The sequence below is a fragment of the Pogona vitticeps genome, chromosome 5, assembly GCF_051106095.1.
Source record: "Pogona vitticeps strain Pit_001003342236 chromosome 5, PviZW2.1, whole genome shotgun sequence".
Lineage (NCBI taxonomy): Eukaryota > Metazoa > Chordata > Lepidosauria > Squamata > Agamidae > Pogona > Pogona vitticeps.
The window spans coordinates 193,143,629-193,153,726 of NC_135787.1; positions in this window are offsets into that span (position 1 = coordinate 193,143,629).

Sequence of the window (10,098 nt, forward strand, 5' to 3'; positions counted from 1 at the left end):
CATCCTCATCATCCCTATGCCCCTTGCAAGAAAGGTTTCCCACCCCTACTGGAAATAATAGTGATCGTCATTGAAGAAGCTGCCTAGAGTGGTCCATCAAATAAATAAAATAAAATAAATAAATAAATAAATAAGAAGTGGACCAAAATCTGCTCCATTCAGGATTTGGAAAAGTTATATTTTTGGAGAATAGTTCACCACACTATATAGTGTTTTGGGAACTGTAGTTCAAAAAAGTAACTTTTCTTTCCATGAGTTCAATTGGCAAAGCATGCACTTTTCAAGCCTAGCTCAGTCTGACTAAATTCAAGTGCCTCTGTGGGGTCTGACTTTCCCGTCTTCAGAGTCTGGCGTATTCTTCTGCAGTGTCTCCTTCTGTCCGATTACTGATACCGAGGCATCAGCTTGCCATCACTGGGGGATCTCTGCCTCTTTTTGCCTTGGCCCGTCCGACATCGGGTAACCTCACCGATTCCAGAAAGGAAAAAGCAAACCCACAATTCAGATGGTTGATCATAAGAGAAAAAGCACTCAAACTAGTTTAGATGCTTCTTTCCTTTCCCTCCCTCTCTTCTCCCCCCACCCCCCTTGTTCATTCCTCAGGATCGTTAAACTTGACATCTCTTTAAACGAACTGGAAGAGCTCCCACCCGAAGCGCTGTTCCCTTTCCAGCACCTCGCTGAATTAGACGCCTCGCTTAATGCTTTAGGCAGGTGAGTGCGACTTGATAGATGGTTTTGTGTGGTTTTTTTTTTTTTTTTTGCAAGCAAGGGGAAGAAATTGAAAAGCCTGTGAAGAGAGAAGAGATTCCTGTTTTGTGCCTTTGAGCGAGATCGATTGTTAGCACACAGTAGAAGCGGGAGATTTATGCTCTTTGCTTGTAACTCATAAAGCCGCCTTGGACTCAGCCGTTGGCCAACTGCCTGGTATTTTCTATCCCAGGTCCCCAAATGTCACACACTAAATCCTGGATGCTTAACTGGCCTTGGCAGAAGCCGATTCGGGACTTTGTAAATGTTCGCCCAACCACAGTTCTACAGCAACATGAAAACACAAAGAAGATCTGGATCAGGTCGCCGTCCTTGCAAACCCAGCGTTCTGCTGATACAGCGGCCAACCGGCCGCCCCTGCACTGCCCACTCTCAGGTAAAAGGTAATGTTTCCCCTTGACATTGAGTCCAGTCGTGTCCGACTCTAGGATGCGGTGCTCATCCCCGTCTCCTAGCCATAGAGCCAGTGACTTCAATAAGAAAGGAATCCACTGGATAGACATAGTTCTCACAACACAATCCTTGAATATTCACCATGGGACTGGGGATAAGGACTGGGGGTAAGATGGAATAGTGTGTTGAAGCTTTTGTTGCTGTTGTTTAGTCATTAAGTCGTGTCCGACTCTTCGTGACCCCATGGACCAGAGCACACCAGGCCCTCCTCTCTTCCACTGCCTCCTGGAGTTGGGTCAAAGCCATGTTGGTCACTTCAATGACCCTGTCCATCCATCTCGTCCTCTGTCGTCCCCTTCTCCTCTTGCCTTCACACTTTCCCAACATCAGGGTCTTTTCCAGGGAGTCTTCTCATGAGATGGCCAAAGCATTGGGGCCTCGGCTTCAGGATCTGTCCTTCCAGGGAACACTCAGGGGTTGATTTCCATCAAAATTGATAGGTTTGATCTCCTTGCAGTCCAGGGGGCTCTCAAGAGTCTCCTCCAGCACCACCGTTCAAAAACATCAATTCTTCAGTGATCAGCCATCTTGTTGGTCCAGCTCTCACTTCCATACATCACTACTGGCAAAACCATAGCTTGAAGCTACAATGTGTCATTTCATCTCCTGGTCTTTGTAGCTCAAATCCAACTAGCTGGACTGCTGAATAGCTCAGTGGTTTAGACAGAGGTTGCAAGTTCGATTCCCTACTGAGCCTCCTTGACACCGGCTGGACTCCCTGATCCGTAGGATCCCTCCCAGCTCTGCCGTTCTAAAATGAGATAACGGGAGGTTTGTTGGGGGGGGGGGGAAGAAGAAATAAAAACTCCACTAGAACAGATTCCATTCTGTGCAGCGCTGGATCAGGGCCCCAAACATCTGATTCCCTTCCTGTGACTTAGTGTAAGAGCGGAGTATGATAATATTTGCTACCCTACCCTAAAAGGAAAACAGAAGAGAAGGAAGGAAGAAACGAAGGCTAGGACCCCATGTAAGGTCTCTAATGGGCTCCCCAGTAAAGCAGCTTAGGGAGAGAATCAGCCTATCTCCCTGGTAGACGACAAGCGGGAGAACCCTCGTTCGAATAATTTTTGTCCTCTGTTGTGTGCCCCTAGGAAAAGAGCTCCTGAGCCAAAGCATCCTCACCTCCCCGTGTAGCATTTTTCTGTGCCTGTGCATGCATGCACAGAGCGTCTCCGTTTGCACTTAATGCAATTCTCTACTCTTTCTCCTTCAAAGGAGAGGCTGGGATAACGTGACTGGGGATGGGCCGACAGGACTTAGAACAAGCATTTCAGCACCCTGGTCTTTGTTATTAAGCAGAGCAAAGGGAAAGAACCTCCCCTAGCAGCCTCTGTGGAAGGTGGCTTTGCAGGCAAGAGAGAGAGAGAGAGAGAGAAATAAGGAAGGAGCTGATGACAGACAGACAGACAGACAGAAAGACAGACAGATAGGATTATAAGAAGATTGAATGAATGAATGAATGAATGAATGAAGGAAGGAAGGAAGGAAGGAAGGAAGGAAGGAAGGAAAACGGACGGACGGACGGACGGACGGACGGACGGACGGACGGACGGACGGACGGACGGACGGACAGACAGACAGACAGACAGACAGACAGACAGACAGACAGATAGATAGATAGATAGATAGATAGATAGATAGATAGATAGATAGATAGATAGATAGATAAGGACCTGATAATAGAGACAGACAGACAGACAGATCGATCAATCGATCACTGAGATCAGCAAATTTTGAATGGATCTCCTTGAGGGGTATTCTTTGACCCCTGGTTATAGTCCTCATTTCCTTCCCTCTTTCCCTAGCGGAATGCCATGAACACAAAACATTTCCAACAGCAACAACAAAAACAACGGAAAACGGAAGGAGTGTTGTGGCACCTCTAAAGACTAGCACATTTATTTCAGTGTGAGTTTTCAGGCACTACAATCTATGTGTCTGAACACAGAACAGCAAGGCCTCGGGAAGCAAATTGTAATCCACGAACGTTCCCCTGGAGACTAAAACTGTTAATCTTCCAGCTGTTACAATACTCTGGGTTTCGTTTTAGTGGTTTTGAATCAGAGTCATTCCCATCTACCTCCCTGAAACCTTTCCAACATCCATGTGACCAAGACTGAAATTAATTATTGATCTAGGCTTGGACGAGAATTTTATTTCACACTTGCTGGTTCTTGCTGTATGACCCGTAGGCCCCTTCCCATGGATATCTACACTTCCGCGAGACTCAGAGTGTAATAAGGAGAAATAGAATGAAGACAAAATTAAGCATGTTAATTTTTAAAGAAGTCTCCCTGCCCGATACATACCTAAATATTGGGTATACAGATCAGGGCCAATCAGTCCTGTGCCTTCTGAAAAGCAGTCTGACCCAACTTGTCTGGAGTCCCTCACATGATCTGTCTATTTCCAGTTGTCTGTAAAAAAAAGTTTAAAAAATGGCTAGGAAAGGAACGGAAAAATGAGAAGAGGAAAATTGGGTAGGAGTTGAAAAAAGGGGGTTTGAGGCTGGGAGAGGAGAGCTTCCCTCCACAGCTTATGGCAGCGCTGTTCAAACTCTCAGGTTCCTAAGATGGCTCACACTTTCCTTGAACAATGATTATGAAGTAGGTCAGGCTAAATGAAGGCACCCAGTGAGATGCAAGGACGATTGTCGGGGCAAGCTTACTCGAACAAGTTTGTCCATTTGACAGCACTTGCCTGGATGCTTTTTCACATAATGTTTTATTAAACCTTGAATTGATTTGTTGGAAACACCATTCTCTGGAGACCTTGTCCCTACTCTATTAGAAGAAAAACTTATTTCTCTGTAGCGGTTGCTAACTTTGTTCCTGCTATTTGGTCCTCCAAGAACCGTGTGTGTGTGTGCATGCGTGCATACATGCGTCTCTCTGTGTGTGTGAGTGTGACACACACACACACACACACACACACACACACACACACACACACGAGAGAGAAATTATTTCTGATATTAAGCCTAAATCTGGCTTCCCGTAGCTTCAGCCCATTCTTACATGTCCTGCACTCTGGGATGATCGAGAACAGATCCTGCCCCTCTCCTCTGTCGGACTACCTTTCAAGTCTTTGAAAAGTGCTGTCCTCAGTCCCCGAAGCCTTCTTTTCTAAGGCCAAGTTCTTCTAGCCTTTTCTCTTAGCTCTTGTTTTCCAGCCCCCTGATCACTGTGGGAATTGTGCAGATTGTGTGTTTGTGGAGATGCTGATGCTTCTTTTTCAGAGCTCTCATAAAATTCCAAGCCTCAGGTGTCCAGGATGTGTGCTAAAAAGATTTAGAGTGCCGGTTAAACTAATTTCAGCTGGTAGTTCTGGAGATGAGGTTCAAAGGGATGGTAACACAGGTAAGGCAGGACATTTTAAATAGCTGGCTTTTGTCTCCAGGTACATAGAGACTCGTCTAGTGGGAGACTTGAATAAGCCTTGGGAGATTGCTGGAGCCATGAGCAAGTATCTGTTCACCAAATTCTGGGGGAAATGGCAGTGGGAAAGAAGAAAGCCAGCCAGCCTCCCTTACAAGGAGCTCACCAAACCAGAGGAAGTAAGAGTTGGTGATTATGTACTCTTTCAGCTTTTACTTTTATGGATTGCAATTCTCAAATTCCCCTGTCAAGGTCAAAAGTATGACAGTCCGATAAGAACCTCAGAGCAGTATAAGACTTTATAACACTGGCAGTTTGAATCTATGGTGGTCCATCACGACTGAGAATTATCCCTGAAAGGGTTAGTTCCAGTGTCAACCAGATAGTCCTTTCCTATCATGTCAGTCTATCTGGGTATCAAAGTAGGCTGGTAAGTCTTTAAAACCATTTTATTTATTTATTTTAATTTCTATTCATTCTCAATAGGGATAGGATTGAGGATAAGAGGCTGGAGGGCTGGGGGAGTGGACTAAAAAACCATTTTATTTTTGACGGCACTGGCACAGCAAAGTATTATGACATACTATGCTGTCTTGAAATGTTTATCCTACCTTCGTTTTTATTTTTATTGTTTGGTTTATTGCCTGTCTGTTAGTGTTAGGCTTTTAGTCTGTTGAGCGCCCGGAATAGTGCATGGCCCTAATGGGGCAGTATATAAATGGAATAAATAAATACAATCAATAATTAAAGAACCCCAAAGGAGTTACCCAAGAGAGTCCCGCTCTTCTCAAAGCATGGTCTTCCCACCAAATGAAACGCATCTGAACATTCGGCACAGCTGAAGCCTTAGGCATTGACTCTCTTCTGCACCTTCTCGATCCCCTAATTTTGTCTTCAGAGCCTGTCAGAATTTCTGGATATTAATGTGCTTCTCTACCATCCCTGCGAAAGGGAACACATATCACCCATTAATCACTTTCCCTTTTTATCACAGCTTCCAAGCAGCCCCATCCAGGTGCAGAGGTGGGTGGGCGGGTGGGGGATTCAAATACCAGCCCAGGCAAAAAAGTGAAGACGCTCTTCTCCAGGAGCAGCATGTTGAGCCCATACAGCTATGCTAGGAATCCGCCCGGCTTCCGTGTCGGCTTTACACCTGCAGAAAGCGCGTGGTTGAGTTGGAGAGCTGTTCCAAACCTAAGAGGAGGCCTCGAGGTGAATTCCCCTTGCACCTCCAGCAGAGGTCTTAACAGAGTTCCTTGCTTGCTGTTTTTGTCTAGGTTCATTTCTTCTAGAACAACCGCTTTCCATGTATTTTGAGTCTGAGACAGCTGGATCGCTAAGGGTTTGAGGCCTCTGGCTGTTGAGCCAAAAAATTGGGAGTTCAATTCCCCACTTTTTCTCTTAAAGGAAAAGCCAGCCTGGGTGGCCTTGGGCAAGCTGCACAGCCCCAGGGTGCCCCCCAGAGGAAGGGAATAGGAAACCACTTCTGTCTATTCTCTACCTGGAAACCCCTGAAAAAAGGTGGCCATAAGTCAGAATTCATAGAATCATAGAATAATGGAGTTGGAAGGGGCCTGTAAGGCCATCCAGTCCAACCCCCTGCTCAAGGCAGGAATTCAAATCAAAGCAGATCTGACAGATGGGGGTCCCATTTTCTCTTGAAGGCCTCCAGCACTGGAGCGCTCGCCACCTCCCGAGGTCACTGGTTCCATTGTCGTACTGCTCTATCAGTTAAGAAATTTTTCCTGATAGTCAACCAAAATCTGGCTTCATGGATCTTGAGCCCACCATTATATGTCCTGCACTCTGGGATGGCTAAGAACAGATCATGCCCCTCCTCTGTAAGACCACCTTTCAAGGATCTGAAGATTATTCTTGAAGGCTTTCACTGCCGGGATCCGATGGTTGTTGTAGGTTTTTTCGGGCTCTCTGGCCGTGTTCTTGAGGTTTTTCTTCCTAACGTTTCGCCAGTCTCTGTGGCCGGCCTCTTCAGAGGACAGGAGTCAGAACTCTGTCTCTGCTCTGGTGCAGTTTGTGGGATAGTTGAGTATTTATAGCTGTGGAATCAGCTTTTTGTCCTTTTCAGGAGATTGGGCGATTATGGTGATCTGCGTGTTTTTTTGTTGTGGGTCTATTGTTGTGATAAGGAGGGGAGATGATCTGTCACTGTGATTGATGGGTGTCGTTAGCTGGTCTTTTGTGTACAGCGATCACTAGTCCTCTACCCAGCCGCAAGGACCAGCGATTCCTGTCTTCTGAAGATGCCTGCCACAGAGACTGGCGAAATGTTAGGAAGAAAAACCCCAAGAACACGGCCCAACAGCCTGAAAAAACTACAACGGTTTGAAGAGTGCTCTCCTATCTCCCCTCAGCCTTCTTTTCTCAAGGATAAACATGTCTAGTTATTTCAGTCCTACCTCCTGGGGCCAAGAGAAAATTGACTTGACGGCGCAAGATTATTTATTATTTAAGTCTAAGGGAGAACTATAGACTAGAGCACAGGCCAGTCGGGGCATTGACCCTCAACACCAAGAGGGGGCGCAAGCGTTTGCTGCAGAAGTGTGCCAACCTTCCCATGGGTATTGATGGCTGGAAGGGTCCAACCCACTTTCAACAAGTCTGTATAATGACCCCCAACTCTTTCTCTCCAGCCAGAAGGAAGGAAAAAAACAGGTGGGCTCAGAGAAGAACATATGATTGTTGCACATTCGGAGCAGCCAAGCTTTCCCATTCCTCCACTGAAATACTCTCCCTGCGCATCCCCACTCCAAACAACCGGTACCTTTAGGGCACGCCTTATAAGAAGAGGCTGTGGAAGGAGAAAAGTCTCCTATATATTGTTATATTGTGTTTTTATCCTTCCCACGGTCACACTCAGCACCAGTAACTCAGCTGTGGGCAACATCGTGTGGACTCTCTCTGGAATGGGTCAAGATCTGGGAAACAGGCGTCATCCGTATAGGGCAGTCAAGATCACAGGAGCTGGTTGGATCGCTCAGTGATTTAGGCATCTGGCTGCGGAGCAAGAGGTTGGGAGTTTGAATCCCCTTTGTGCGTACTAGAAGAACAGCCAGCCTGGGTGGCCTTGGGCCAGCTGCACACAGTCCCAGGGCGGCCCTAGGAGAAAGCAATGGCAAACCCCTTCTGAAGTCTTCTCTACCTGGGAAAAGCGTGTGCCATCAGTCAGAGTTGACTTGACCGCTTGTGATTAGGAAGATCAGAGGGTGGAATCATCAACCACGGTAGAGACTGAGGGAGTGATGTGGACATCAGGTCAGGAGAAGGATTTTGTTTGGGTCTTCGAACTAGAGAAGCAGAAGAAGCCGCCTTGCATCCAGTCGGACCCTTGATCTGTCCAGCACAGCGTTGCGAAGGCGGATTAGAAACAAGGACGGTTTTCGGTTTGTGGCCAGATATCCTTTCCTAGACTTACCTGGGTCTTCCTTTTTCTCCATGGGTGACCCCTTGTCCTCCTGGACTACTAGCCACTTCCCTTGGCCATGGACGGCTGCCCTTCTGCCCACCTCCAAGATCCTGGGTTCTGGTCCTCCATCACCCCCTCCCCACGCTGCTGGTTTTTAATTTGGACGCCTTTCTTCTGGGGAAACGAACCGGAACAACTCCGCCGAAAAGTTTTGTGCCAAGGAAATCCCGCCGAGCTGCCGAAAGAGAATGGGTGCTTTCTAGACATCAGGGCTGGAAGGGGAGGAAACCAGTGACCTGGAGATGAAATATACGGTGTCTCAGCCGTCTCTGGCTTTGTGCGGGAGACCCATTTTTTTGAACACCCCCAAGCCGGTGGTGAGAAGCCCGTCAGGAGGAATGTGCTTGCTAAGGTCGGACTGCTGTTGATGTCGCTTTCTGGACAATTTATTTGCTGGCAAAGATTGAAGCTGGCTCGTTGGGCTCGTTGGTTTTAAACAATGCTCGGGAGGGTTGCTCTCCTGATGTGTCAGTTTCTGGACTTGGCTGTGATTCCCATTCCCATTTCTCAGGGAGACCATGTTGTCCTATCCTAAAACAGTGGGAGGAAACTGGCCTTCCAGATGTGGTTGGATTTCATAGTTATCTGCCATCGAGCTGTTCTTGGCTTACGGTGACTGCATGAACAAGCAATCTCCCAAATGTCTTGTCCTCCACAGCCCTGCACAGCTCTTGCAAACTCAAGTTTGTGGCTTCTTTTAGGGAGTCCGTCCACCTTGTATTGGGTCTCTTCCTCTTTTCCTGCTGCCTTCTGTATTTCCCAGCATGATTGTCTTTCCCAGAGAATCTTGCCTTCTCATGATAGGCCCAAAGTAGGACACTCTCAGTGGTATCATTTTTGCCTCCAGAGACGATTAAGGTTTGATTTGATCTAGGGCTCACTTGTAGGGAAAGAGGAACACTGAACATGAGATGGATTAACTCAATGAAAGAAGCCATGGCCTTGAGTTTGCAAGACCTGAGCAGGAATGTTAATGACAGGAACTCCTGGAGGTCATTCATTCATATGATCACCCTAAGGTTGACATGACTTGATGAGAAATAACAACCCAAAAAGCCCAGAAGTAAAAGCAGAGCTTATAAACAGCCTGAGATTAGAACAAGACGTCTCTCTCCCCCCCCCTTGATCGAACACGGATTCTAAATGTTTCGTTCAGAAGTGTGATTTGCAAGGGTTGGAGCCTGTGGAGAACAGAATCTACCCTTCCCCTCCCACACACTAAAAAATAAAAAAGTCACTTGTGCATGTCTTCCTGGCCTTACAACTATGGTCACTCTTCCTTCTAACTCTGTAATATTGTTGATTGATTCGATTGACACACCACCCTATGAGTGTGATGCTCTCTTCTGGGCGGTTGACAACCGTAAATAAAGCATACACTAATAACCTATGAAGAATCAATAAGAAATTAAAACATTTGACAGCAAAAAAAAAAAAAATTGGCAAATTTTCTATAGGATAGCAGGAAGGAGGCATAAAACCAAGCTGGGTCCGTGTGGACAGCCTGACTGAAAAGCAATGTTTTAAGCTGCCTTCCAAGCGTTCACAGGGAGGGGGCCAGGCATCGCTCCACTGGGAACTGGTTTCACAGCGTCGGTGCCACCACGAAGAAGACCCGACCTGTTGTGGATGAGTTTTGGGCCTCCCTCAGGGCAGATACCAGTTGGAGCCCAGCCCGGGAAGATCTGGTGGGTCTGGCAGATGACACGGGGGGGGGGGGGGAGGGAATCTGCCAAGGAGTAATGATAACAAGTAAATATCTATAGTAACCTGGATTTTCATCTCTTCTCACTATAGGTAGTAAAAGCCACGGCTGGTCTTCTGTCAAATCCACCCCTGTGACTTCCAACCACTCCCAGACATGGTTTCCACCGAGATTTCTGCAGCATTCCTCTCAGTTTTTTGTCCCCAGAATCCAGCAGCATGAGAAGTTTTCCTTCCTTCCTCCTTCCTTCCTTCCTTCCTTCCCTTCCTTCCTTCCCTTCCTTCCTTCCTTCCTTCCCTTCCTTC